Raw genomic sequence first — 27,543 nt, forward strand, 5'->3', positions numbered from 1 at the left:
CTACTAAATGAGAACAAAGCACAATTGGAGGTCCCCCCCCCTCCCCCCACACATGTTAATTTCCTTTACTTGAGTCCTGCTAGACCAGTCCAGGAAGACAGGGGGCAGAAGAGCGAGCCGTTATTAAGGGAATTCTTCTATCATGTTTTTCCACTTGTTTCAACCTCTTCAGGACATGCCTTAGGGACTCTGGGATTTCAGTTCCAATGTAGGGGGGGGGGGGGGGAAATATTCTTACAGTCCTGGGACACAGGCTTGTCCTAACTAGGTTTGGCAGAAGTCTATTGGCATAAATCCAAAGCAAAAAGGAAGGGAATTACTAACTCTAACACACTGAAATATTCTTTATTAGATATAATTCACCTTATTATCAATGTATATCACCAATCAGTTTTCTAACACAATCTTAATGACTGTGAGAACTCTCACCGCCGAAAACTAACTAATTGTTAGCACAACAGATGCATTGATTAAAAAACCTATAACACGCGTCTCGCACGCATACCTTTCGTTCCTTCGGTAGGAGTGGTTTGAAACGCCGTCGGCATTTCATGCGGGCGTTCTGTTATGCGCGCCGAACACCATTTTGATCAGAGATGTTTTGAAAAGACAGCCCTAAATACAAGATTCCTTCACACTCTTCACGTGTAATTAAAAGCATTTACACGTATTTATCCAGTTTCAATGCCATTTTGATACCTAATTTTATTTATCCTTGGAGTGGATCTGCAAGCGAAAAACTGCTAAAAGGAGACCTCATGCCTAGCCCATTGTGTCGTTTTTTCCAGGATGTGCCCTAAAGATACATTGTAACAGACGCCCGCTACAAATCCCCCTAATGGAGCTGTCTTGGTGAAACAGTGGCCTCTGTTGGGGTATTCTGTTGCATACATTGTATCAGTGTATACTTTGTAATTATAATTTGTACTTTTATATTCATGCACAGTTGTAATGTTTGGATTTTACTGCATAAGTGATCGTAGGAACGAAAGGTATGCGGGTGAAACGCATGTCGTATGTTTTTTAATCAATGCATCTGCTGTGCTAACAGGTTTGGGCGGTGAGGGTCCTACCAAGACATTAAGATTGTGTTAGAAAACTGATTGGTGTTATACATTGATAATAAGGTGAATTATATCTAATAAAGAATATTGCATTGTGTTAGAGTTAGTAATTCCCTTCCTCTTTGCCTTGGATTTATGCCTTTTGGGAATTGAATGCTCCTTCATCATGTTGTTACCTTAGAAGACTATTGGCAACAGCCCGAGCCCACACCCAGGGATGAGCTAATCAAAAAGGTGAGTCCTCAGTCTCTTGACAGCTGTGGAGTGGGGAAATCCTACTTGTAATGACTGGTCTATTGGGACTCCAGGAAAGGAAACTAACAGGTAAGAATACATTTCACCTTACACACCTGAATTTATGTATTCGACCGGGAGCCAATGCAGTTTCATAATCCACCTCTCCTGTATGGTGAAGGACTTTGAAAGGCCCATGCCACGTGGTCAGGAATTTGTCCTTGGCCGTAGGTAACAGCAGCAGCATCCTGTTGCTTGGCTGATAGACCTAATGTCAAGTTTTCTGATTTATAATATTGTGCTCAAGCCTGTTGTGTATTTAACAAATTCTTCTGCATCAATTTACATCCAAATATTCTGGAGCTTCAGGGCATATTGTAGAGCAGTTGTAGCACTGCCGCTCTGCTTGTCCCATAATTCTCTCACCAGGCTAAAGGCTCTCCAAGGTTTCTCTCTGTATAGCAGCAGCTCAAAGGGTAAAGACCCCGTGGAGGCCTGTGAAAACCTCTCCAGTTGCAAATAGGAAGGGAAGAGAAGAAACTGGTCTCAGGTTCTGCTTTTTTTTTATCGCTACAAATCACTAGAGCTTTCCCTTAAGAGCTTACCCGAATCTTTCTATCAGCCCATCTGCACTGAACTTACCTTAAGCTCCTTCAAGATCTCCTGCACGCGGCTGGCCATGAAAGAGATGATTTTGGTAACATCGCACATACGTCAGCCGGCAAATGTGCATGCAAATTACAGCGGTTTTTAAAGCAGACTTACATGCATAAGCCCGCTTTGAAAGTTATCCGGGCAAAACTGCACACACAAGCACATCTACTCTATGATCATGCAGTTTAGCCCAGAGAATTTACATGTGTACCTAAAATCAAAATGCACGCAAGTCAGTCTCAACCCCCTGGAATATTTTCTTAAAAGGCCATTAATTGTGGGTATGGCACTATTCTACCCACTTAAGTCCCTTTGAAAATTACCCTCTAAGGGGATCATTTTCAGAGACATTTACATGCGTAAAACATGGGTTTATGAGTGCAAATAGCTTGTAATAAAATTGTCCAGGATTTGTGCACATAAAAGTGTGCACCTAATCCAGTTTTGTGCATACTATTATGCACACAAAGAAGAGTCATTCTCAACGGATAGCAATGGAGCAAACTTTGGATGTATTTGCATAGTTTTGAGTTTAAAAATTATGTGCATAAATTAATACAACTTACACTCTGCAAAGAGATGGTGTGACTTTGTTCAGGACAATTTGTGTGCATTATTTTGCACAATTTTTAAACGACCGTATGCACATTTCACTTTGAAAATTGGTGTAACTTATGCACATAGTTGATGCATAAGTTACCTGCAGTGTTATAAAATTACACTCAGTTTTCAAAGGAGTTCAAAATTTTCACTTCTCTCAGCAGCTAAACATAAGCTTGCTTTTTCACAAGGCGCACAGCTGTGACTAAAAAGAGTGGGGAGGGAAGGGAAAGCATGCAGGAATTTCATTTTGAAATCTCTCTGTGCACTTGACATCTGCATTTAAGCACATGTGAAGTCTGTCTGTACCCGCAGGCCCAAATCGTTCAGAGGGGCATTTCCCTTTGAAAATAAGTTTTAGAGGTGCAGTTAACTCTACCCACAGGTTTTCAAGTTGTCCATAGAGTTTCAAAACTGAACCCAGGGAGGGTAATTTTATTTTATTTTTTTATAATTTACTTTTTATTCATTTTCATTCTTTACATCAACATATTCTTATACAACATCTCAATATTCTTTCAAATAGAAAACTTTCTAATATAGAAATCACTTTCCATATTCATCTAATTAGAAATGAAAATAATTTTTTAAGCAATTTATAGAAAAGTGGGGGCACGTAAAAAGCAGCTAAAAAAAAAAGTATTAAAGGATTACAACTCATTAGCACACCTTGTGATACCTGTGAATCATTATTTACTGCATCAAACCTTAACAGCTAAACCATAGGGTGACCATCCAAAAACGTACGTAAATCTAACGGATCAATAAACACATATTTGTTATCCATATAGGTCGAAATACATTTGCACGGATATTTAACAATAAATTTTCCTCCTCTTCGTTCAACTTCAGATTTCATTCATATGAATTTTTTCCTTCTCTTAATAAATCAGGGTAAATCCAGATTTTCTCACCTTGAAATAGTTTTAACCTATTTCACATAAAGAATCTAAAAACCATATCTCTGTCCGATATCAAGGTAAAAGATACAAATAGTGTTCTTTTTTTCGTTAAAATAGATTCTGATGATGATTCCAGAAATTGTGATAAATTTACTTTCTTCCAATTGTAAAATTTGGTGATAGTCTTCTCTTTTCCTTTCATCTCTCTCAGGTAAATAATATATCTTGATAAAGACAGGTAATGGGGAGGGTAATTTTAAAAGGCATTTATGTGAGTAAAGCACAGCTTTACCTGCATAAAATACGCTCTTAAAACTGACTGCCTGATATGTGGAGAAAAATACATGCATACAAAGTATCCATTCATATTTTTCCCCCACACATCAGAGAAGCATTCTGGGGTTGGAATATGGGTGGGGTTTGGAATTGCATGGTTTTTTATTTTAAAAAGTATAGGTGTAAATTACGACAAGGAAACTGTCTGTACATTAGCAAATGTAAATATATGTGGGTATTTTTCCCAGGATAATTTAGAAAGAGAAAGTCCATTTGCTTTGAGAATTAATGTGAAATCTGTGAGTAAAAAGTACCTGCAGTCTTTACATCGGTTGAAAATTTCCCCTGAAACTGGTGTCCTACTCTTTGAGATGTGATTATTCTGGGGGCATCCCTCTCCCGTTTCTAATTCTGCCCCAAACTTTGTTGTTTAATGAGTCTTGTGTACACTCCCTTCCTTTGCTGAGATCTTTGTGACCGGAATTATGCTTTTTTCAAACATTTTCAAGAGAATTGGCCACAAAAACAATACAAAAAGAGCAGATAGTGAAACCCGCGGAGACCGAGATGGCCGACGTTCTGGAGGAAGGCTTACCACCGTCCCTTCTTGTGCCCCAAGTTAGTGACTTTGCGGCAGATGAAATTTGACAAAATATGAAAAAAATTGAGGGGATGAGTGGCCAGCTAACTGAAATAAAATCAAGTTGCAGGAAGTGGAAAAGAGCATATTGCATGTGGATGATAGAGTTCTTAAGCTAGAAATAGAAGACAGCGGCCTGTGAGAACTTAAACGTACCTTGACGGAGAAATTCCTATTCAGTTTAAAGCTTGGGATCTAGGGTTTGGGAGGATGACTGAGAAAATCCCCTAGGCTGCAGCAGAAAACCATACTGACTGCAGCCTTTTCTAATGCAATTTTAACATACACAGCACTTTATCATGATGGTAGGCTGCCTTAGCTCAGGACAGTGTGCTCACGAACCTTCAGAGAGGGTCAGAAGCTCCTTGCTCCTGGAGACGCAGGGCCTCCTGATCCCAGCTGGGCACACCAACTTATTCCCCTCCCAGCAGGGTTCTGCCCACAGAGCTCTCTCCTTCTATATGATTTAAGGTGGACCAGGCTCAATGCCTGGTCCCACACAAGTTTAAAGGGGGAAAAATAGGGTCATTTTATCACGGTTATACTTGATTCCTCCTTTCCTTGCATCCTCATATCGGTGTCCTGGTTCAGTCATCCTACTCCAAATTGCAGATGTTGCATTCTTTAAAGTCTATGTTATCTAATTCGGATTTCTGGGATGTTACCCAATCTTTCATTCTGTCCTCTTTGGATTATTGCAATGTTTTGTTTTTGGGTCATCTTCATTCTCATTTGAAGGTCCTCAAATGTATCTGTTGCTCGTCTCATTTCTGGTCCTTCCCTGCGTGACCATTTCTCCTGTATTAGCTGACCTGCATTGGCTTCCTTTCTCTTGGAGGCTAAAGTTTAAGACACTTACTCTAGATTTTAAGGCTTTACATGGCCTGGCACCCCCTTGTATCATCTCATCCATGTGCAGGGACTATTTACTTGGTGTCTCCGCTCAGCTACTCAAAATGTCATCGAAATACTCTCTCTTAAGCAAGCTCATCTATCAGTGTCCCATAAACAAATTTTCTGAGTAGCTGGGCCTATACTTTGGAATAGTCTCCCAGGTGAGATCAGAACAGAGAATGAGCTGTTACAGTTCAGAAAGCAGCTAAAAATGTATTTTTTCTCTCTAGCTTTTCCTGACATAGCTTAATTTAGCAGGTTAATGAATATTTGTCTTTCTTCTCATGACTCTGTTTTATTGTTTTTCACTATTTGTTTTGTAATCAATAGCTGTTTTATGATGTGGTATTGCTGTCATTAAATATTTTTGTGTATGTTACTTATAATCCGCTGAGATCTATGGCTCAGCGGAAATATAAATTGTTTAAATAAGTAAATTGGATGTGTTAGAAAACTACTCAAGGAAAAACAGTCTGTGAATTGTTGGCTTCCCTGAATCTATCATTGAGGCTACTCTGGGGAAAATCCCAGAGACCTGGCTGCTGCCTAAGTCATTACAGCTACCAAATAATAATGAGGCGCTACAAACTGAAAGGGCTCATAGGCTGGGGGAAAAGATTGCAGATACTGGCGGGCTGAGAACTGTAATTGCCAGAGCATTAAATTTTGCGCACAAGTCTGCAGTAAGGACCGTGTGGCAGCTCGGAGTACTTGTGCATAAAGGCCACAAAAGTTTTTGCTATTTCAGGACTATTCGGCAGTTGCGGCAAAGCTTTTGCGCCCACCTGTGTGCAGTTTGGTTAAGAAGAAACAAAGTTTTACCTTAGCGCAAATGATTAAGAAGAAGCTGTGTCTGGCTTTACGGTTTCCAGCAAAGTTAAGAGGGCTTCACAGTGGGAAATCTGTTCTTCTCGAGACTGCGGAGGCTGCGAGAACATTTTTTTTGCAAACCTTGGATGACTGATTACCTCACGTGGTCTTGTTGGGCTGGAATTGCTTTCCGTCCTGGAACTGATCTCTTTGCAAATGCATGGCGGAGATTTGTGGATCTGTAACATGGCTTAGTACGGCCGTGTGTGCGGCCTGAGCTACCAAAACAAGTTTCAGGAAGCAATTTGAGCCGGTGAACATGGAACTTTTTTTTTTTAAATTGTGACACCGCTGTGGACACTGAGCCCCCTCTTTTTCTATAAAGCTTCCTACGGTGATAATTAGAAGATGGCTGTGTCATTCCTCAGAGTGAAGCTGGGAGACAGATGTTTTGATATGTCTTTTACTTTACTATATTTTTACACTCTGTTTGGACGCCCTCCCCCTTTTGATAACTGAACTGAGCGGGACTTGCATAATATCGCGATCAGAGGGGAACTGGGGCGCATGAAAGGGATCCACAATATCTGTTTCCTTAAGGGTAGGGAGGGAGGGTCTGTGTTGCATCATCATGTGTGGCTGCCACTGAAGTTTGGTGGATAAAAGGTTATTGGGAACGCAAGGGGAAGAATGAGGAGAGTTCACTGGGATTGGTGGGGCTGTGAGGGGAGGAAGGAGGACTCTTCAGCTTCTGCTGCGGTTATGTTTATTTTTCCAACTTGTTTCTTCTGGCTTAGAGATTGCATCTTTCCGAATGAAGGCCTGGGCTGGGCCTGGCGGAACATAAAGTTTTCTTTCCGATGGGATACTTTTGCTTCATTTAAATGATTGATGCTGTGTTATGTGGAAACTCTGTGGAACCGCTCCTAATAATAAAGAGATTTGGTATAAATTAATTTCCCTGGACTTCACGGTAAAAAAAAATAAAAATGCAAGGAAAGGGTTTGGCATGTGAGTTCCCCCTCCACCTCTGAACTCATCGGCCTTCCATCCCCAGCTTCATGCAACCTGTTCAGGAGGGATGGAGTGCAGAAGTCTGAGGGGGCTGCCTTCATGCTCGGGAACTGATGTTTCTCTTAGCCTGGATGCCCAATAACGCCTCAACAGCTGGCTGCCGGCTCCAGTACTGGGGCCCCGATATCAGCGCCTCCTCACTGAGCCAACGGTGTGTGGGAGGCAGCAGCAGGAGCTCCAGATCACCTGAGATTGGAACAGCATTGGCATCTCAGGAGGGAAGATACTGACTAAGCTGTGGAGGGAACAAGATATGGCCAGTTTGAGAGCAGAGAGGGCTGTTATTTATTTTATTTATTTATTTAAAAACTTTTCTATACCGTCGCTAAGTTATATACCATCACAACGGTTTACAAATAGGCACATAGACTAAGGTGTAAGTAAATGTAGGATATCGCACATTCTAACAGGTGCCAATAAAGTTCGGTTAGAGAGGAAGAGCACCCAGTGCCAGGTGTGAGCGGTTGCGAGAGCTTTTCCATCTCCCTGCTGGTTGACAGACATCTGCTGGTAATCTCTTCCCCCCCCCAGTAAGCCCAAGGTGCTTAATGTGGAGTCCATGTGGTGTGCTCTTGCTTTCATGTATCACGTGTTTGCTTCATTGTCTCCACTGATATTGCAGTCCGATTTGCATTTGCAGGTGCAGGAATCAAAGTTCACTGTCCGTGCTCGGGAAATCCTTGTATGCTGGCCCTGTTGGTGTACCTGAAACTCATACTAGAGTATGTCCTCTATGCCTATCTCGTGATGCATGAGATGAGCATAGAGCAGGAGTGGCCAACTCCAGTGCTCCAGAGCCATAAACAGGCCTGGTTTTCAGGATATCCACAATGAATTATGCATGAGATGAATGTGCATGCACTGCCTTCATTGTATGCAAATCTATCTCATGCATATTCATTGTGGGCATCTTGAAAACCAGGCTTGTTTGTGGCTCTGGAGGATTGGAGCTGCAGCTGTCTCTTCTGGTTCCTGCTCTTCAGTGATCCTTTCCATTATCAGGCCTGGCGGAAGAGAGAGGCAAACTCCTGTGGTGCTGGTGGCTGAAGAAAGGAAGGCCCCAGTATGAGAGAGAGAGCATTTGTATGAGTGTGAACGTGTGAGTGGAGAACATTTGTGCCCTTTTTCCTCCACTATTCCATGAAAATCTCAGAGTGACTGGCAATCAAACGTGAGTTTTATTGGTATTTTGGAAATTTTTAAATATTTGAGTATGAGTTTATATATGATATTCTATTCAGCAGCTGTTTTGAAATATTCATTTTTATTAGTATGGTTTTACTGTTACAATGTTTTATTATTTTATAGGGAATGTTTTTTTGATTCTGTATTTTTTTTTTTCATTGTTCTGCATACAGAGTGGCCTGCTGTGGTTTCTAATTCAGATTTGTCTCCACATGTCTATTTATACTTTATGGTCTCTCTTTTCTCTTTTGGTCTGTTTGTGTTTTGCATGTGAGACTGATGCGTGAAGTATTCTACTAATATATAGTTTTGATGTAAGAATCTCTTACCAGTGTATGGTGTCAGCTGTCTGTCTGCTCACAGGAATTTGCAATATAGCAACCTGACTTGTTCTTTTTTCATAATAGGAAGTGTATTGGTATTTTCCTCATCTTCCTGCCAGTCCATTCCAGACAAGTGGGATCTGTCCTCACTGCCAGACAGAGAGCAAGCTGACTGACCTGACATCCCTTCCAATATATTCTGGTACAGCAGGGAAGGAGTCAGTAGTTCTCTGCCTCCAGCAGATTATAGATACTGTCTGGTACAGCAGGAAGTGGAGGAAAATAGGTCATGGGGCAACCTTCCCCAGTGGAGCCTTGACCGAGTCAGGAGTTCTCCAGGTTGACAGAAGGGTGGCTGCTCTTTCTCCCCAGGGCAATCTGAACAAGATCTCAGTCTTTCCCTTTCCTGGATAAAAGCATGGTTGTGCTCTGTGCCTTTAAGAAGCTTGGGGGAGGGGGGAACTGCAGGAGAGAAGGCACAGCCTGAAGCTAGCGGCCTGTCGTGCACTCCCAGGGACCCATCCTCCCCCGAGCAAGTATGGAGCGGGGTGAAAAGGGTGTCCGATGTGAGGCCGCTGCCTGCCTAGTATGGCAGGGTTGTTTTGCAGGAGCCGAGCTAGATGCAGCACAAGCAGGGGAGGGGAGTGCCGGAAAGAGCGGAGCTCCCTGAGCTGTCTGGCCCTCCTGAGGCAGCGTTTCCTGCTCTGTTGAAGTAGGGGGTGGCCGCGGGAAGGATTGGGAGCGCGGGGCTCAAGGTTGGAGGAGGAGGAGCAGGATTTTAATTCAGGCCTGGGTTTGGTAATGCACAAAGCATTCTGTCTGTTAAAAGGGAAGAAAAGGCAGGTTAGTAATGCCACAATACCCCTTATGGAAACAGCCCAGCAAATCAAGGAACCGGTACCACATTTCGCACTGGAGCCAGTCCAAGGGGAAGACTTCCTATTAGGTAAAGAAGAGGGAGCCTCTTTGGAGGATTTCCAAGGGGGAGAGGCAGCGGGAGAGCAGCAGAGTCTGCAGTTAGATTATTCAGGGCTGAGGGATTGGGAAGCCCTAATATCTCAAACTGGTTGAGGACAGGCTGAAGGAAGAGAGTCCCAAAGGGGATCCAGTCATCACAGGAATTAAGAAATTGGGCAAGGCCTTCCCCATCCATGCAGCTGTATTAGCTATGCTTGGTGCAGAATGGGAATGCTCTGATACAACGTCCAAGGGCAGAAGGGCCATAGAAAATCTGTACCTCCTACGACAGCAAGAGCAGGACCATTTGTTCGGATCCCCAGGGTGTGGAGCAGCAGCCTTGAGAGCAAGGCATCTTATATGACCTGGTCAAGTCAGTGGCCAAGCAGCTGGTGATGACAGTTATGGCCAGGTGCTGTCTGTGGCTTAAAAGGCCAGATAGTGCAGACTCCCATGCTGGGGGAAGAACTGGGGAAGTTGGTTAAGAACCTGGGAGAGTCAAAGCCACAAACACTACCAGAAGACAAAAAAGCAAGTTTGCCAGAAGGAGAGCTGAGCAGGGCTTGGCCGAAGGAGAATAGATAATATAGGCTGCCTAAATCGTCCAGTGTGCAGAGATCCAGCTCGTTGGTTAAGGTTCAGCCCTTTCGAGGATGCAGACATAGTGGCGGAGACGGAGACAGCCAAGGGCCGGCATCAAGTATTTATTTATTTTAAACATTTATAGACCGCTGATCATAAATAAATGCATTGTATTAAGTGGTGCACAAATAATACATAAAACATCAGCATTTAACAAATAAAACATAAATTTCAATAAAACATTACAAACTGATCTTCAGTTAAAACAAAGTTAAAAATCACTTTTTGGCAATTAGCTGTTATGTCCCTTCACATTTAATGCCTCCATAAACCGGTGGGCTTTTAGTTGCTTCCGGAAGATTTTCACATGTTGTAATAGACTAAGATTACATGGAAGAGCATTCTACAGTTGTGGAGCTATCACTGAAAAGGCCCGTGCCTGTGTTTCCACGTAGTTCACATCTTTTTCTGGCGATATGATGAGCAAATATTCACTTTCTGAACGCAGTGAGCATTTTGGTTCATATTTACTAATAATAGTAGACACATATAAAGGTCTATCGTCTTTTATAACCTTAACATTTAATTTTATTTGCTACTCTACCGGTAACCAATGTATTTTTTGCAACATTGGTATGACATGATCGCCCACTTTTCTTTGCAATAACTGATTGGCTGCTGCATTCTGCAGTAGCTGAATTGTCTTTAGTCAGTATTTAGGCAGGCCAATCAATAGGGCATCATGTCCACATCTGTCAATAAAAACACTTGTATAACCATTCTAAAATTGGCAATTGGTAAAATAAAATAAATGTACTGTAAAAGTCGCAACTTATAAAAACTTCTCTTATTTACCTCTTTCAGATGCCCTACATAGATAATGAAGGCTCAGATTAAAACCCTAAATTATGAAAGGGATTAACATGTCAATGAACATTACACCCAGACAGGAATTAGTTTCTAAGAGGTCCATATTGAAAAGCCATTTAGACGGATAACATAATATTTATCTGTCTAAATGACTATATTCAGCCTTTCATCCAGCTAAATTCTAGCTGGCTAATAAGTTAGGTGCTTATAGAATTTAGCTGGATAAGTTAGGGGCAATCCAGAGGTGTAAGTGGGAGGAGTTGAGTTGGCTCAGCATCCTGTCTCTGATAGTGGCCAGTCTGCATCACTTGGAAGTGCCAAATAAGGGGATCTGTTCCCTGATGCTCATTCCCGGAAGTGAGAGCTGACAATCCCCAAGTTTGCCTGGCTCATTATCGTTAATGTACCTGATTTACAGAAACTTGTCGAAACTGGTTTTAAAATCCAGATAACTACCAGCCTTGTCTGCATCTGTAACAATTTCTATGGATTCATTGTGCATTCACTGAAAATCACTTTCTTAAATTTATTTTAAATGTGCTACCAATTATTTTCATGGAATATTCCCTAATCCTAGGACTATTTGGATGGGTAACTAGTCATTCCCTATTTATTTGTTCCACACCACTCATGATTTTATAAACCTGTATTATATCCCCTCACCTGTCTCTTGTCTAAGCTGAAAAGCTCCTGTCTAATCTTTCTTCAGATGGGAACATGTTTGTTGTTCTTTTCTGTACCTATTCTAGTACCACTAGATCTTTAAGAAGGGGTAATCACAACTGCACATAATAGTCAAGGTGTAATCACACTGTAGATTTATACAGAGACATTTTGATATTCTCAGTTCATTTCTGAATAATTCATAACATTCTATTTGTATTCCTTTTCACCTGTTAGACCAGTCCGTTTCACTTGGGATTACCCCGTTCTTCAGCTGCCATTTTTCCATGATCTTACTCTGGCCGTAAAGGGGGAGTGGTCATAGGCCCTTGCCAGCAGACTGGCTCCTGTGTCCCTGGCCTGGCAGAGTCTATAAGGCTCCTGTGGCTACCACCCCACGGGATAACTTTCCCCAGTGGAGTTGCCTCCCAGGTGGCTTTCCCCGACTGTAGGCACCTAGGGGTGAATCTCTGCTCCTGCAGGACTGAGGACACCCCTAAGAGGACCCCCACTCCCTAAGGAGTAAAGGATCCAGATGGAACTAGCCCTAAACAAAAAAACAAAAAAAATTCTTTAGAGCTTGAGGTCCTTCTCCGCCTCCACTCATGCAGAGAGGCTCTGGCATTCGGCTGCCATCCCGCAGACTAAAGTTTTTCTCTTTTAAAAAAACCCAAAACAAACCAAAAGAGAGAAACCCAAACCTGGAAGATAGGGCAAGGCCACAGCAGGCAGAGCGGCAGCTGCTGTAAGCAGTGCGGCCGTGACGCACAGCTCCGGCACATTTTTGCGGAGGTGACGAGCGATTAAGGGGGGAAATCCGGGAGAGGGAGGAGCTGCAGGAGCTGTGCTAGGAGGGAAAACAGGCCCTTATGAGTTTGGCAGTGTTTGGTTAAAAAAAAAAAAAAAAAAAAGGGGGGGGGAGTGGAGAAGTAAGCGGCTTCAGCCTGCTTACTTCTCCACTCCCCACCCCTTTCTTGGCCCCACAAGCAGATGCTTGTGCGGGCCAAGAAAGTTGCCAGTGTAACTGGCTTCTTCTGCCCAAACTGGCGATGGCCCGAGCCTGGCCTCCCCGGAAGGGCTCAGTGAGAACACTCCTGGGGGGGGGGGGGGTGATAGGCCTCAGGAGGAGGCCAGGATACTGGTAGAGAATGCCCCCCCTCGCATTAGGGGTGGAAGAAGGGCTGCCCTCAGGACAGCCAGACCTGAAGACTTCCCTATTGGAAGGGGGGGCCCGAAGAAGCCCCAGGCAGGCATCAGTATATAATGGGCCTGGAACCAGGGCCTTGGGTTACACCCCATTAGGGGCTCAATGGGAAGCCATCTCTTCAGCATATATACTTAATGTCTAATAAGTGCCAGGGGTGCTTCAAGCACACTCTGCAAGAACAAAGGCCTATTTTTGGGCAGTAGCACCGGTCTCCCAAGGAGAAATCTGCAGTTCTGCTACATAGGTCATCCCTGAACTCATTTTCTAAACACTATAGGCTAAATGTACAGGCAAAGGAAGAAATGGCCTTCAGTTCCAGGATGTAGCTTTTGTATCTCCTAAATGTAATGGACTGATCTAGCGAGTGGAAAGGAAGGTACAGTTGTTCTTACATGATAATTTTCTTTCCTTGAATCCTGCTAGACCAGTCCAGGGCCCACCCAGTAATATAGGCGCCATAAGTAGAAACGCCCATTTTATCCGTCTCTCTCTCTCTCTACCCCCCATTTGCTCAGCGCCTGCTTTCAGCGCAACATTTTTGCATTGGCCCCATAGTTAGGATGTTTTTCCTCTATGCATTACTTTGCACTTGTCCACATTAAATTTCAGCTGCCAGTTAGATTTCCAGTTTCCTTGAAACGCCACCCAACGAAGCAATTGGTCTTCTGTTCCAGACGCAAATAAACACAAGCCCCTGATGAAGGTTGCGAAACACCAGCGGTGTCGGGCTGTTTGAGCAGTCGCCGAGTAAAAACTGGCGATTGTCTGGCTTCAGACTTTTACCTGGAAGGATAAGTCTTATACAAAACCTTTTTTCATTTAAAACGATGAAGGGATAATATTCACCCCTATAAAGTTTGAAAAAAAATTGATATAATACTTGTTCATTTAAAGACTGTGGCAATTGAGAAACAACGTGAAAACACCCCATGATTAAAACATACTGAGCAAACACTATAAACGACGAGTGTTTTGAACATTAAGACACTTATGCAGCGTAAGTGTACAACGTGCTCAAAAATGAGGGTCTAACACGTTGATTAACTCATTTATATATGTGATTATTTCTTACATTGCAAAATTCTTCGGCAATTCCTCACAGTCTATTTGTGGTTTAACTGCTTTGAATAATTTTGTGCCATCTGCAAATTTTTTTTTAAATCTTTATTTAAAGAACAGTCAGACTATCCTTAAATTATAAAATTGCCAGTACAATGGATAAGAACGATAACAGAATATAAGAAAACAAACCGATTTGGTACGTCAAAAGTAATCCCCACTCACCAACATGCAATATACAGCTACTATAGAAGCTTCCTTGTTCAGGTGCCAATAAAAGCCCAATATGTATCCCAATGTTATTATATATAGCTGTGTTCTTTTTCAAGATATAGGTCAGTTTCTCAATTAGGGCTATCTCATGCGATAACAAGGTATACATTTCCAAAAAGTCGTAATTGTAAAACAGGCCACATAAATAAGGTGGTTACACAGCTTGTGTTGATAGGCATTCAATGTTGCGTCCGTCCATAAACCCAGATGACACACTTTCTGAAAAGGCTTCACACATTGGCCCACAATGTCACTAATATTAGATTCAATCCTGCATCAAAAATCTTTAACAAAGGCACAGGTTCACCAGTCATGGAGAGAAGAACCCTCTTCCATGTATCCCCTCCAACAGAGTTTGGAAGATTATGGAGAAAACCTGGCATAATAAAAAAGATATCAATAAATTCTGTGTGCCAGCTTATGCATGAACTCCACACATCTACTGCGTATGGATGCTTGATGTACAGTCTTCCATGGATGCTTGATGTACAGTCTTCCATATACTTTTCCAGTTCCATTCAGTGAAGCCCAATTCCTTATTCCCTTGTGCCATCAATGCCATTAAGGGTTCTTATTCTTTTTAGGTTAAGGTAATAGCACAGTAGAGAGGAGAAATTATCTTATGCCCTTCCTCAGCCATTAATAACACCTGTTCCACCCTGCAAGTTTGCTGCCAAGCCCAGGATACTCCCTCAATTCTAGTGAATTGGGTTCAAATCCATTCATAAATCTCCTGGGGCACCTCTTTAAAGAGCCAAAAGAAATCTAGCCCTCCTCCTCCTATAATTGACTGAGGAAGTGCAACCCAATATACCACCAGTTTCCCATTTCCTGATGAAAGGTAGCAATGAATTAATGTCATGATTATCCCTCACCAAAGCAAGTGGCATAAGGGGTCCTTCAGTTAGGCCCATTCACTTGTCAAATGCTCTCCGGTTCTTAACAGTATGTTCAATATTAGGACAAGAGCGAAGTACTCTGAGATCCTGAGGAGATGAAAAAGGTAAAAATAAAGAGAGGTTAAGTCCGTTCCCTCAGTCGCCCCAGGCTCCAGGGAGAGCTATGGTTATACATAGTCCCTGTTTGATCATGACTTCTGCCTGGAGGCCAAACTGAATCCAAATTAGGTAGTGTCATCCCCTGCCCAATTTTATCCTCCATAGAGTACCCATTTTTAGTTTGGGAGTATGCCCTTGCCAAATAAATTGAGATATAGGCCAATTGAAACTAGCAGGGAATGTTATGGGTATTGTGACAGAAAGATGCTGAAATAAGGAAATGAGTCGGGGTCATATGTTCATTTTCAAAACACTCATTTGTCCCGCCCATGATAGTAATAAACCACTCCATTTCTGCAGGTCTTCTAGAATGCCATTAAGTACAGGCATGTAATTAGTTCTATATAAGTCAGACCAATTTCTAGAGAGGTAAACCCCTAAATATTTGAAACTATTTTGTGCCTGTTTAAATTGTGATATGCATGCAGATAGGTGGTGGTCCCTTCCACTCCCTATGCAAAACACTTCTGACTTTTGATAAATTGATCTTGTAACCTGACGATTCCCCATATTCTTCCAGAAGCCTGGGGGGGTAGATTGTTTCAAGTTGGTAAGAAATTGTAAAACGTCATTCGCATATAAACAGATCTTATGGGATATACCATTGAACTGAAAGCCTATAATCCCAACATGTGTACCAATGAGTTCTGCCAAAACGTCAGTAGCCAAATCAAACAAAAGAAAGGGTAAGGGGATATATGTATGCACTGTCTTTCTGACACCTCTTTCTGCTGTATTCCTGTATACTAGTGTTAGACAAAGGAAACAGAGGACCCTGGCTACATGCTGGAATGCAGCGAGCCAACACCCCAGACCCATTAGCTGATTGGTCTAAAACATTCTCAAATCAAATGTACTGCACTTATCTTGAAACAACATTCTGAATATGCTCTGATTGGTTATACTCATGATGCTGTAAAAATTGGGTGACTGGGTGATTATACAATTGTATAGACCTGTTGCTCCCCGGAACAAACTATTTCCTCATGCTTTGTTCCGGTCCCTATCCCTTTGTCTTTCCCTAATAACGTCTCAAGTTACATATTGCTCCAGTACTTTCTTTAGAATAAACAGGGCATTCTTGTCTAGGGCCCTGTAGTATACAAAAGGACTTGGCAAGGGATCCGTTTGTTAGAATCCTAGCTGTAGGGTTCATATATAGTTCTGTAATATAGTCCCAAAAAACCCAAGATCAAGATGTTAAGGCCTTCTCTGCATCCAATGCCACGAGCAAGCCTGGGACTCTATACCTTTTTATTAAGGAAATTATTTGAAAGGCTTTCTGTGTATTAGCCATGAAGAGATGGCCCTGAATGAACCCTATTTGATCCTCCTTGACCAAACTCCCCAGAACGTTCTTGAATCTGAACCTAGAGTGGCTTTGCCAGGATCTTTACATGGTGACCCATGCAGGAAAAACTTTTTTTTTTTTTTTAATAAAAGTCTAAGTGAAATCCATCAGGGCCAGGACACTTACCATTGGGAAGGCTTCCTATTACTTTTTGTAATTCAGTCAAGGAGATGGGGGTCCCTCAGCTTCTCGTTCTGATCTGCAGCTGACCTTTGTTCGAGTAAGCATCTGTAGCTCCTTGGGCACAATGGATCTTCCCTGAGTAAAAATCAGAGTAAAAAGTCTCAATGTCCCAAGGGTTGTGAATTACCCTCCCATCCCTGGTTCGAATACCAGTAATCAAATTACGCCTTGCCTTCTTCCACAATATGCTGGCCAGTAATTTACTCGTCTTATTCCTGTGCTTGTGCAATTTTTGACATGAGCCACATGTACTTCTCAGTTTGATTTATTTGTAATTCCTTCCTGCATTTCAGCAACTGTCCTTTCCAAATCAGCAGTTTCCCATTCCAGAGATTGTTCCCTGGCCAGTCTAGTTCACTTTAAGTGACAGGTAAAACTTTATAATTCATCCACACAACATGGACTTCAGCGTCTCTCACAACATCACTGAATTATAGGCCTCAGCGGAGTGAATCTCAAAGAAGCCTTTAATTGGGTTATGAACCATTTTCTGAAAATCCTCCCTATCCAGAACTGACAAATCAAGTCTCCAAGTACATTCTCTGTGCATTGTCTAGGAAATATTCAACGTCGGCATTACCAGACCGTGGTCCAAGATCTGGCAGGACAGAACTGATGCCCTTTCCCACCCTATCCATAAAGCCATTGAACAGAGCACAGAGAAAAACGTCCAGACGACTATATGAGCTGTGCAAAGCTGAAAAGAAAGTTAAAATCCTTGCTACTTGGATACAAAACCTGCCAGAAATCCTTCAGCCCTAGCCCCTATACCATGGACCCTTGTCGTTTTCTACAATCACCATGGACTGACCAGCGCTATCCCTCCCAGGATCCAGGCATACATTCCAATCACCAGCTGTTATGAGGGAATGGAAATATCATCTGGTAACAGCTCCATGAGGTGGTGATAGAGTTCTGGTCCCTGTTCAGGCCATACACATATAAAATTGATAAGGTCTGCTCATATAGCATTCCTTCAGGGAGAACAAATCTCCCTTCGGGATCTTTGACCATTTTGTTAATCTTCCCCGACTTTTAGAATTCTAGGAATCATAATATCCCTGAGGAGCTTTTCAAGTTCCCTGTCTAGTAGCACGATCTGTGCATTATGATTTTTGAGGAACTAAAAAATCCTCTTTATTGTTATAAGTGATGCAATGCCTCTGACATTTAGAGAAATAAAGTTAACTTGCGCACTAGCTGTTATTCATGCAACTCAAGGCAAGCTGTGGAGACACACAACCACAGCAAAGAGCTAGGGAATAATAGTAAAAAAAAAAAAAAAAAAGTTCTCTTCTGAAACACATGAAACACTGTCTGCATTTCAAACTTATAAACAAATCCTCCCCAACACCAAACTTCCCTTCTTCCCCTCCTCCCACCACTTCCCTGGGTTTCGAGAGAGAGCAGACAAGGCTCCCTTCTTTCCAACCCTTCCACAACCGTGAACACTTTTTAATAATTAAACCCCTACCAACTATACCCAGCCAGCCATCCAGGCGGGAGAACCCTTGGGGCCTGGACTCTGTCCTCCTATCTCCTCTCCTTTCCTCCAATCCCCCCCCCCCCCCCCCCCCCCACTCCCTAAACCTCTCTACTGATCCCGAAAACTCAACATAAGGAGAGAAAAGCAAAAAAGAAAGCCCTTCAGCTACTAAATGGATGAGTGTGTACCCTTTCTCTCTGTTTTAGTTTGTTCTGTTTCATACTTTTTTTTTTCTAGTATTTGACTTCCCAACACATTTTTGGTCTGCCTCGGTAGCCCCTCAAAAGCACGTTTCAGTGCACCAAAAAAAAAAAAAAAAGAGATGTCTGGCTCTAGGAAGGCTGCCCTCAGCAGCTTAAATGATTTTGTGTGTGGAAGGAAGATGTCTATCACCAAAGGCCACGACATCTGCTATTTGTGTCTAGGGTCTGACCCCCGATGCAGTTAACTGTTACCTTTGTGATTGGAGGGCACGGTAGACTCAGAAATTCTGAGCCTGGAAGATAGAGGATTACGCAGGTTGGTAAAGAGCCGCAGTTGATCCTTCTGCGGGAGCAGGAGCTTCTTGAGCAGGGCTCCTCTATCAACACACAGCTTCGAGCCTACCACCTCTGCAGGGTTGAATAAAATGTGGATGCATTGGACTCGGGAATCCATGAGCTCTCTGTGGGCATCTTGCAGGGCTTGGTGGCACAAAGAAAATGAAGTGCCATGTGTCGGAGTTAGCAGTGCTAAAAAGAAATGATCAGCATCCACCCTAAGTGCGCTTGGCTCAACTGATTCACCAGAGCCAAACACCATTGGCACCATCAGTGTTCAGGGCCTGGAAGCCCTCGACACATTGGGCCTTGGCACAAGGACCCTTGATGCTGTCAATGCAGCAGGCCTTGTTGCAACCAATGCAACTGTTTTTCAAGTCTGCGCATTTCTCACCAGATCCATCGATGCTGCACTCAAAGAGAGCAGGAGGCCCTAAAGGAGATTCGCTCCACTTAACTCCGCCAGTTTCCAGGGCAATGTCTTCATCTTGACTTCTGGAACAGGGATTTTGCCTGGACATGCCAGATCCCATTTGTTCTGTGGTGCTAGTGGTTTCCATGTATCCATCAGTCCAGTTACTGCAGAAAAGTACCTGGAAGAACCTATATCTTTTTTGGAAGATATTACTTCCCCAACCCCTGTTCAAAGGACACAGCAGCCCATAGACCAGATAGTGGAGTTGGTGAAGACTTTCTTTACCTCGCTGGCAGCTATAGACAAAGAGGGCACTCTTCAGTCTCTCTTGTCCAGGTTGTTAGATTTGTTTCCCTCAAGGAGAAAGCCCTCTTTCTTCTGTGCCAAGAGAAGTCCCATCAGAGATCTCAAGGGTTGAGTATAGTCCCTGCCATTCTCTCACTGTGGAGCCCAGCCAGTCTGAGGTCATTCCTCGGAATACTCCCCTGTGAGACAACTGAGGTTCCTTGCCCCAATCTCCTGAGTCATCATTGGGATCCTAGATTAGCGTTGCCCCTCTCCTCGAGTCAGGGATACCCTTTGACCCCCTACCTGACCCTTCAGAGCACCTTTTACCCCCAGAAGACCTCTCCTTTTCCAAGGGTTTGGATAAGTTGGGGAAAGCCATGGGAATCAGTGTTCACAAGGTCAAAGACCTCTGCGCTGAGGTTTTGAATCTCTTCTCATCCTGGAAACTCCAGCAGAGCCCACAGCGATCCCGATACACTCCATCCTATGAAAGCTGCAAACAAGAATGTAGAAGAACCTGGCAACTTAACCCTTAGGAGACAGAAAGCAGAACCTTAAGTACAAGCTCCAACAAACCCCAGGATTCAGGATGGTACAGCTACTGCACCAGTTGGTGATAGTGGAATCTGTGCTGAAGAGGGCAAAGAAGACAAGGATTTTCTCCAACACCCTACCAGATAAAGACCCCTAGGATGTTGGACAACTTTGGAAATAAGGTTTTTCCAAAGCTCGATACTTTGGAAAACCTCAGTGCCCACATAGCAGCCCATTAGTTTTATATGATTGTATCTAGAAGCTGAAGCCTCTCCTGGAATTAGCAGAAGGAGACCAGTTGGAGTGTCCACAGGCTGTCCGGGATGCTGAAGAGTATGAGCAACAGCATCTTCGCTCGATACACAAATTGGTTGATACCGCAGCCAGATAATCATCAGCTGCTATTGGTGCATGCCACATGGCTTGGTTAAGTAGTCTGTATGAAGATTTCATGATAAACTGCCAGATGTGCCCTGCTCTGGAGAAAACCTCTGGAGATGAGCTCAGGAAAATGGTTGCCCCGATCAACAGCCGGAAGCTGTTGTTGTCGAAGCGTAGGTGGCTTACGATAACACCGCCATTCAATGTGGGTGGAACAATGCTTGCTTTTCCAGTCTATCTCTACAGGCTGTCCAGTCTGTCTCTACAGGCTGTAAGCAACCATCCTTGTCGAGATATCCTTGCTATGCTATTAAGCTTTTCTACTTCTGGATCTCTCTTTTGCCAATTTAAGTGTTATCGTAAGCCACCTATGCTTCGACAACAACAGCTTCCGGCTCAGGAACATCAATGTGAAAAACATTAACCGAAGATGCTGCAGCAAACCCAGCCCAACCTGGGCCTCGATTTTGACTAGATTTCACCCCCCAGTTTTCAGTCCTCTGGTAGGGGGAAAGACTTTACCTTTACCTGAAAGAGAGGCAGAAATCACCAAGGATCATTGGGTGTGGAGTTTGGTTACTGTTTGCACTTCTCCCACCTTCCAGTACTACCTCATTGTTCAGCCTTCAATCTGTCTCATGCAACTCAAGCCCACCTTGAAGTGAAGTCACTCCTTATACAGTGGGTGATAGAGCCTGTCTCTTTCACCAGGTTTTACTCCTGCTATCTCTTTATCCCCAAGAAATTGGGGGGTTCAAGGCTTATCGTGGATTTAAGAAATCTGAGCAAGAACCTGTTGCGGGAGAAATTAAAAATGAACTCCCTCCACACTCTTCTACCACTAAATGGATGTGTGCCCTTGATGTGAAGGATGCATATGCCCATATACCAATTAATCTCTCCCATTAACAGTACCTTTGTTTTGTGGTGGAGCCCTCACACTACCAGTACAAAGAGCTCCCTTTTGGACTCTCAGCGACTCCAAGAGTCTGTACCAGATACTGGTAATAGTAGCAGCATATCTTTGCCAGGAAATCTGTGTTTTCCCCCACTTGGATGACTAGTTAGTAACTGGTCTTCCCAAGCATGGGTCTTGTATGCCCTGCAGAAGGCAATCCAACTTCTTCAGCCACTGGGATTCATTGTGAAATTTGCAAAGAGCAACCCAAAGAATCAAGGGTATGGATAGATTCTTTGGAGGAATGGGTGCTTCTCCTGGAAAAGCAAGCATTTTGCCTCCAATCTCTGATCCAATGACTTCTGTTGAAGGATCAAGCCGCAGCCAGGTAAATGTTGGTAGTCATTGGTCATATGGTGGCAGCGTTTCATGTGTCTCCCTTGACCCATATCAATATGAGGATTCTTCAGTGGGGCCTCTGCTGTCAGTGGGACCAATTGCTTCAACCCCTGTTGCCCCCAGTGAGGGTTATGGAAGAAATGAAAGGGTCATTCCAGTGACTAAATGATTTTTGAAAATTGCCTACTTTCCCTATGGGTAAAAATACAAGCATTGTTCCACCCACATTGAATGGCGGTGTTCCCAGGGGCAAAGTTAAGTTGAGAGAGGCAGTGTTGTGCATACATTTGCAGAAAAAGCAGGTGCATATCTCTGTGGGTACTTTTTTTCTATGGGCAATGTTCAAAGGGAAAGTATGCTTGTACTTTGAGAACCGGTGCAAAGTCTGCGGGGAAAATACCCATGGATTTTGCAGCTTCCCGCGGATGTGTGAAAGTTGCCTTTGAGACTCATTTTGTATGGCTTTTGGGGCAGACCTTGTATCATTTTGGTAGCCCTTTTCTACTCTGCCTATATTTGTTTGTACTTGCAGCCTCCAGAGTTGAACACAGTACTCCAAATGAGTAATGCTGACTGGAAATCGTTTTCTTTCTCTGTGCTTATAAATATACTCATTTTAAATTTCACTTGGGCACACAACTGTTTGCTTTTGAAATTATTGGCTTGTGATATTTTTTGGTCAGTCCTTTGTTCCTCTTCTTGAAACAACCTTGCCCATTGATTTCACATCCTGTACCATTTTTTAAATTGTATAAATATTATCTGTGTTGTGGTGAGGGGGGTAGAGTACCTTGACCTCTGTCTCAGTCGGTTCTTTAGGTTTTGTGGTCCCTTGGGGATGAGACGTTTAAACTGGCTATAGCCCCAGTATTGAGGGGGCAAATATGGCTGCTATTATTTTATTGACAGCACATTAAGCAAGAACAATGTATTTGCACATGTTAAAATGTGGGTAGCACAAACAGTAGGTGTTGACAGATAAGGAATGTTTTGGCCCAGCCAGTCTATCCAGTTTCCCCCATTATATTACCAAAAGCCCTAGTTAGTCTCCAGCCATTTACTTCTCTTGCCCTTCCTATACTCTCTCTATATTTGTTCTAAGACTGGAGGCCATAATGCTGCTCTATTCTGGATAAAGGGAAATAATATGAAATTAGTTCTTGGCTCTGTCCCTCAAAGTGGCATGCCTGACTTGTGGACTGCTGGAAATATTTTGGCTTGGTATTATAATACTTCTCCAATACATTCTTTTGGGAACTTGCAGCATCCCCAGCTCTGGTGGGCCCGAGGAACAGAAGCTAGATTCAGGAATTCAATCTGGGTTTTCCTGTGCCAGCAAACAGTCTGGCTGCTGAGCCATCAGCCTGGTTTCAGGTTCATGACTTTATAAAGATTCAAACTTTTAAGACGTGTAATGTCTTCTCAGATATTGCCTGACGTTTCGGGCAAATGCAGTATGGAGCGCTCGACCGAGCGCACCGTTAGCCCCCGTTTGGCCACGCATTTTCGACGCCCTATTTTTACTCCGTATACGGTAAGGGGTAATAGCACGTGGAAAATGCATGGCCAAACCCCCAACACTAATAGCGCCCGCAACATGCAAATGCATGTTGATGAGCCTATTAGTTAGTCCCGTGCGATCCAGAAAGTAAAATGTGCAGCCAAGCCGCACATTTTACTCTCAGAAATTAACTCCTGCCAGCACCGGGGAAGTGTACAGAAAAGCAGAAAAAACTGCTTTTTTGTACACCCTCCGACTTAATATCATCGCGATATTAAGTCGGAGGGCCCCCTCCACTAAAAAAAATCTGATCGCGGGTTGGAAGATGGAGGCTCAATTTTGCCGAACCCGTGGCTGTTAGCGGGTTTGACAACAGACGCCGGTAAAATTCAGCGTCGGCTGTCAAACCCGCTGACAGCCGCCAGTTCTGTCAATAAGGAGGTGCTAGGGACTCTCTAGTCCAGAATCTTTCTTTTTCTTACAAAACCTTTATTTTTTAAATCACACACAAGGAAACAACACATATACAACAAACATAGTCTAGAATCACATAAGCAGTAGCCACAGATTACATGTCTCATTACAAGGTAATAATCTGTTCCTGTACAAATTTGAACTAAAATATCAAACATCACATTGTTGTTTCCTCCTAGTCCAAAATGGTTGCCAAACTTGGTCATACATTTCTGGTTTTGCAAAGTAAATATCCAGCACTGCAGTCTTCTGATACTCCATGCTTGGCTTGGATTTCCAGTGAAAAGCATTAGACAGTTGAGGAGCATGCAGCAGATGTGACATTAAATGTTTCTTTTTAATAGGAAAATCAAATGAGCCTCATCTACCCAATAAACAAAGCTGACCAGACAGAGGAAAGGGTAAACCTGTGATTGATTGTACAAATGCAACCCAGAATTCTTGGATCAAAGAATAGTCCCCACCACATATGAATATATGATGCAATCAGGCCACATTGCCTCCAATAAAAAAGACTAGCAAAGCTAAATTTTGCAAAGTATAAAGGGAATCTGTTTGCTCCATAGTCTTTGCTTTTGTTATAAACAGATATTTTAGAAAGTGCCATAATGCACGCCAGTCGTCTGCATCCAGTTCTAAAGCAAGCTCAGAGTTCCATTTATTAATTAACTGTGCATTTTTGGAGTCACAAGTGGAATTGCATAAATAGCCATATAATGAGAAATCATCTTTTTAGAGGATTGCTTAGTCAGAATTATTTCCATTCTTGTCATATCCCACAGAGTGCGCTGGTCTCCTCGTCCTTGTAATAGATCTTTCCAGACTTGGAGAAAGAGAAAATGCGTATAAGATGTATATCAAATTCATTCACCAAATCCAGAAATGATTTGAAGATGTCCCTTTTCAAATTTGCCCAAGATAACACAAGCCCACTCTTCCACATGTGGAGAAAGGTAGCTGGAGAAAGATAAGGATTACTCAACATGTGGGGGACAGGCAGGGAATAATTCTCAACAATCAGCCAGATCATGCCAGACCTTAACTGTACGAGAAATGATGGGACAACCTCTATGAATCCTAGCAAGAACAGGAAAGTCTGCAGAATAATACAAAAAACAAAAAATGCTAGTGCTTGCCCCTTAATCTGCCATTTTTCCAAGGCCTTCCAGGAGTGTGATGAGGCATCATCACTAAACCAGAATCGCACTCCAAGAAGTCTAGCTGATAATTAAGAATAAATCTGGGACATCTAATCCACCATAATCCAAGAGTTGCTGCAGTGTGCGGAATTTAATTCGGGGACTTTTCCCTTGCCAAAAAAAGGAAGTGAGAGCCTTCCTAAGGTCCATCTCTCTATGGACTTAATTCCCTAAGGGGTAGATTTTAAAAGAAGCCTTCCAGGCCGCTCTGAAATTGGAGCGACCTGGAAGGGAACTTCCCTTCCCCCTAACCTGATCTTCCCACCCCTTCCCCTAACCTTTCGCCCCCCCAGCCCTACTCTAACCCCCCCCCCTGTCCTTTGTCTTACCTTTTGCGCCTACCTCTGGGCAGGCACAATTTGCATGCGCGCGCGGCAATGGCTGCTCTGTCGGAGGCCTCTGGCCCCGCCCCCACCCCGGACCGCCCTGCCCCCGGACCTCCCTTTTTGTAAAGCCCCAGGACTTACACGCGCGTCGCCGGGCCTTTTTCAAATAGGCCCGACGTGCGTAACCTTTTGAAAATCCGGCCCTTTTTCCCATAGACTCAGCATGGGAGAAAAACCTTAATGAATCTGGCCCTCAGTCAGAAAATAACTTCATAATAATGTCCAGGTAATTCATTCAACGTTTGCAGAAACTTTTAATACCTACATATTTAAAGAAAGTCATTAGGAAGTCTACCATTTGCCAATAACCACTCTAATGATTTGGAGTAGTTAATCTAGTAACCTGAAAGATGGTTATATTGACAAAGGAGAGATAACAGCATAGGGATGGTTTTATTCATTTGAGTAAGAAGGAACAACATGTCATCAGCATAGAAAGTAATCTTGGGGTCCATTTTCCCAGACTGGAACCCAAGAATCTGAGTATCCTCCATGATCCTCTGAGCCAGCAGTTCCACCACTAAGTCAGAGAGGATGGGAGATAGAGGGTAACCTTGCCGTGGCCCCCTGGCAGTTACAAAGGAATCGGATACCCATCCATTGACCCTGATCCGTGCTGTAGATTTAAAATACAACGCCTTCATTCAATCCAGAAATACAGCAGGGGAGCCAATCCGTTGGAATGCAGCAAACATACATGACCAAGAGATACAATCAAAGGCCTTGTTCACATCCAAAGATAGAACAAGGCCCACCAGTACCCCACACTTCTTGGCCAGATGCATTATATTAAAGAGCCTTCTAGTACTATGAAACAGAAAATGTCCTTTAATAAAACCAGTCTGGTCCGAGTGCACCAGAGTTGGCATAACAGAGCTGAAGTATTTTAGCAAAGGCCTTGATATCAGCATTAACAAGAGATATAGTTCAGTATGCACTGCTCTCTCCCCTTTTTTAATAGTTTAAAGTAATTAGTGCATCTAGTAGAGGACAAAAAGCAGAAATCAAAGTTCCAAAATAATTGAATAACTCCGCAAATATAAAGAGAAAGTCCACTTGGAAATATTTATAGAAATGAAACCAGCAGAAACCCATCTGGCTCTGAGCTCTTGTTAACAGCCAACGATTTAAGTGCCCACATAGCCTCTTAAGTCAGTTACTGGGCAGCCAAGGACTCTTGAAAATCAGGAGACAAACAAGGCAAATGCATAGAATTTAGCCAAGGATCTTTTTGACGCTGCCTCCTCTGTCCTTCCTCTTTCCTAAGTCCTAATGCGCTCTGGTACCTGTGGTGCTGACTTCAAATGGAAGAAGGAAAGGGCCTAGCAAGCCTAATACACATTAAGATATCAATTCAAAAACCAGGAAACACGGTAGCTCTACTTTTGTAGTGGTATCTTCTTGATGCTACACTGCTGCCTTTGGCTGGTTTTACTATAAGCTAATGCATAAGATGGCAAGAGAAGGGAATCCAGCAGAGTACTGCTGTCTTGAAGGTTAGGAGCACAGTTCTAGATTGCAGCCAATACTCTCTTGGATTAATATTTCCAAGTGGGTTAACTTTGCACATATTGGGGCAAATCTTTAAAGGTACGCACGGACGCAGATTTGTTCGCGCAACCCAACGCGAACAAATCTAAGCTGATTTTATAACATGCGCGCGTTGCCGCGCGCATGTTATAAAATCCAGAGTCAGCACGCGCAGGGGTGTGCACAATTGTGCAACCTGCGTGCGCCGAGCAGCCTGCCTCCGTTCCCTCCGAGGCCGCTCTCCTTCCACCTCCCCCCACCTTCCCCTCCCTTCCCCTATCTAAGCCACCCCCCAGCCCTACCTAAATCCCCCTCCTAACCTTTATCAAAGAACTCACGCCTGCCTCTGGGCAGGTGTAACTTGCGTGCGCCGGCTCTCCATCCCCCGGTACGGCGGCAGTGCTGGAGGTCTCGGTCCCGCCCCTGGCACGCCCCCAGGCTGGCGCCCCACCCACGGCCCCGCCCCCGGAACGCCCCTTTTGCAAGCCCTGGGACTTACGCGCGTCCCGGGGCTTGTGCGCGCCGCCGATCCTATGCAAAATAGGCTCGGCGCGCGCAGGGGGAGGTTTTCGGGGGTTGTGCACATATCTTACACGCGCAACCCTTTGAAAATCTACCCCATCATGACAGGAATGAACCTCACTCACTCATAAA

General features: G+C 43.5%; 1 protein-coding gene across 1 annotated transcript in view; it reads left to right on the top strand.

Annotated features, from left to right (window-relative positions):
* MARK4 (microtubule affinity regulating kinase 4) overlaps positions 1 to 27,543 on the top strand; it is a 185,963-nt gene that overhangs the window by 48,505 nt on the left and 109,915 nt on the right.

Source organism: Rhinatrema bivittatum, chromosome 11, assembly GCF_901001135.1.
Source record: "Rhinatrema bivittatum chromosome 11, aRhiBiv1.1, whole genome shotgun sequence".
NCBI lineage: Eukaryota > Metazoa > Chordata > Amphibia > Gymnophiona > Rhinatrematidae > Rhinatrema > Rhinatrema bivittatum.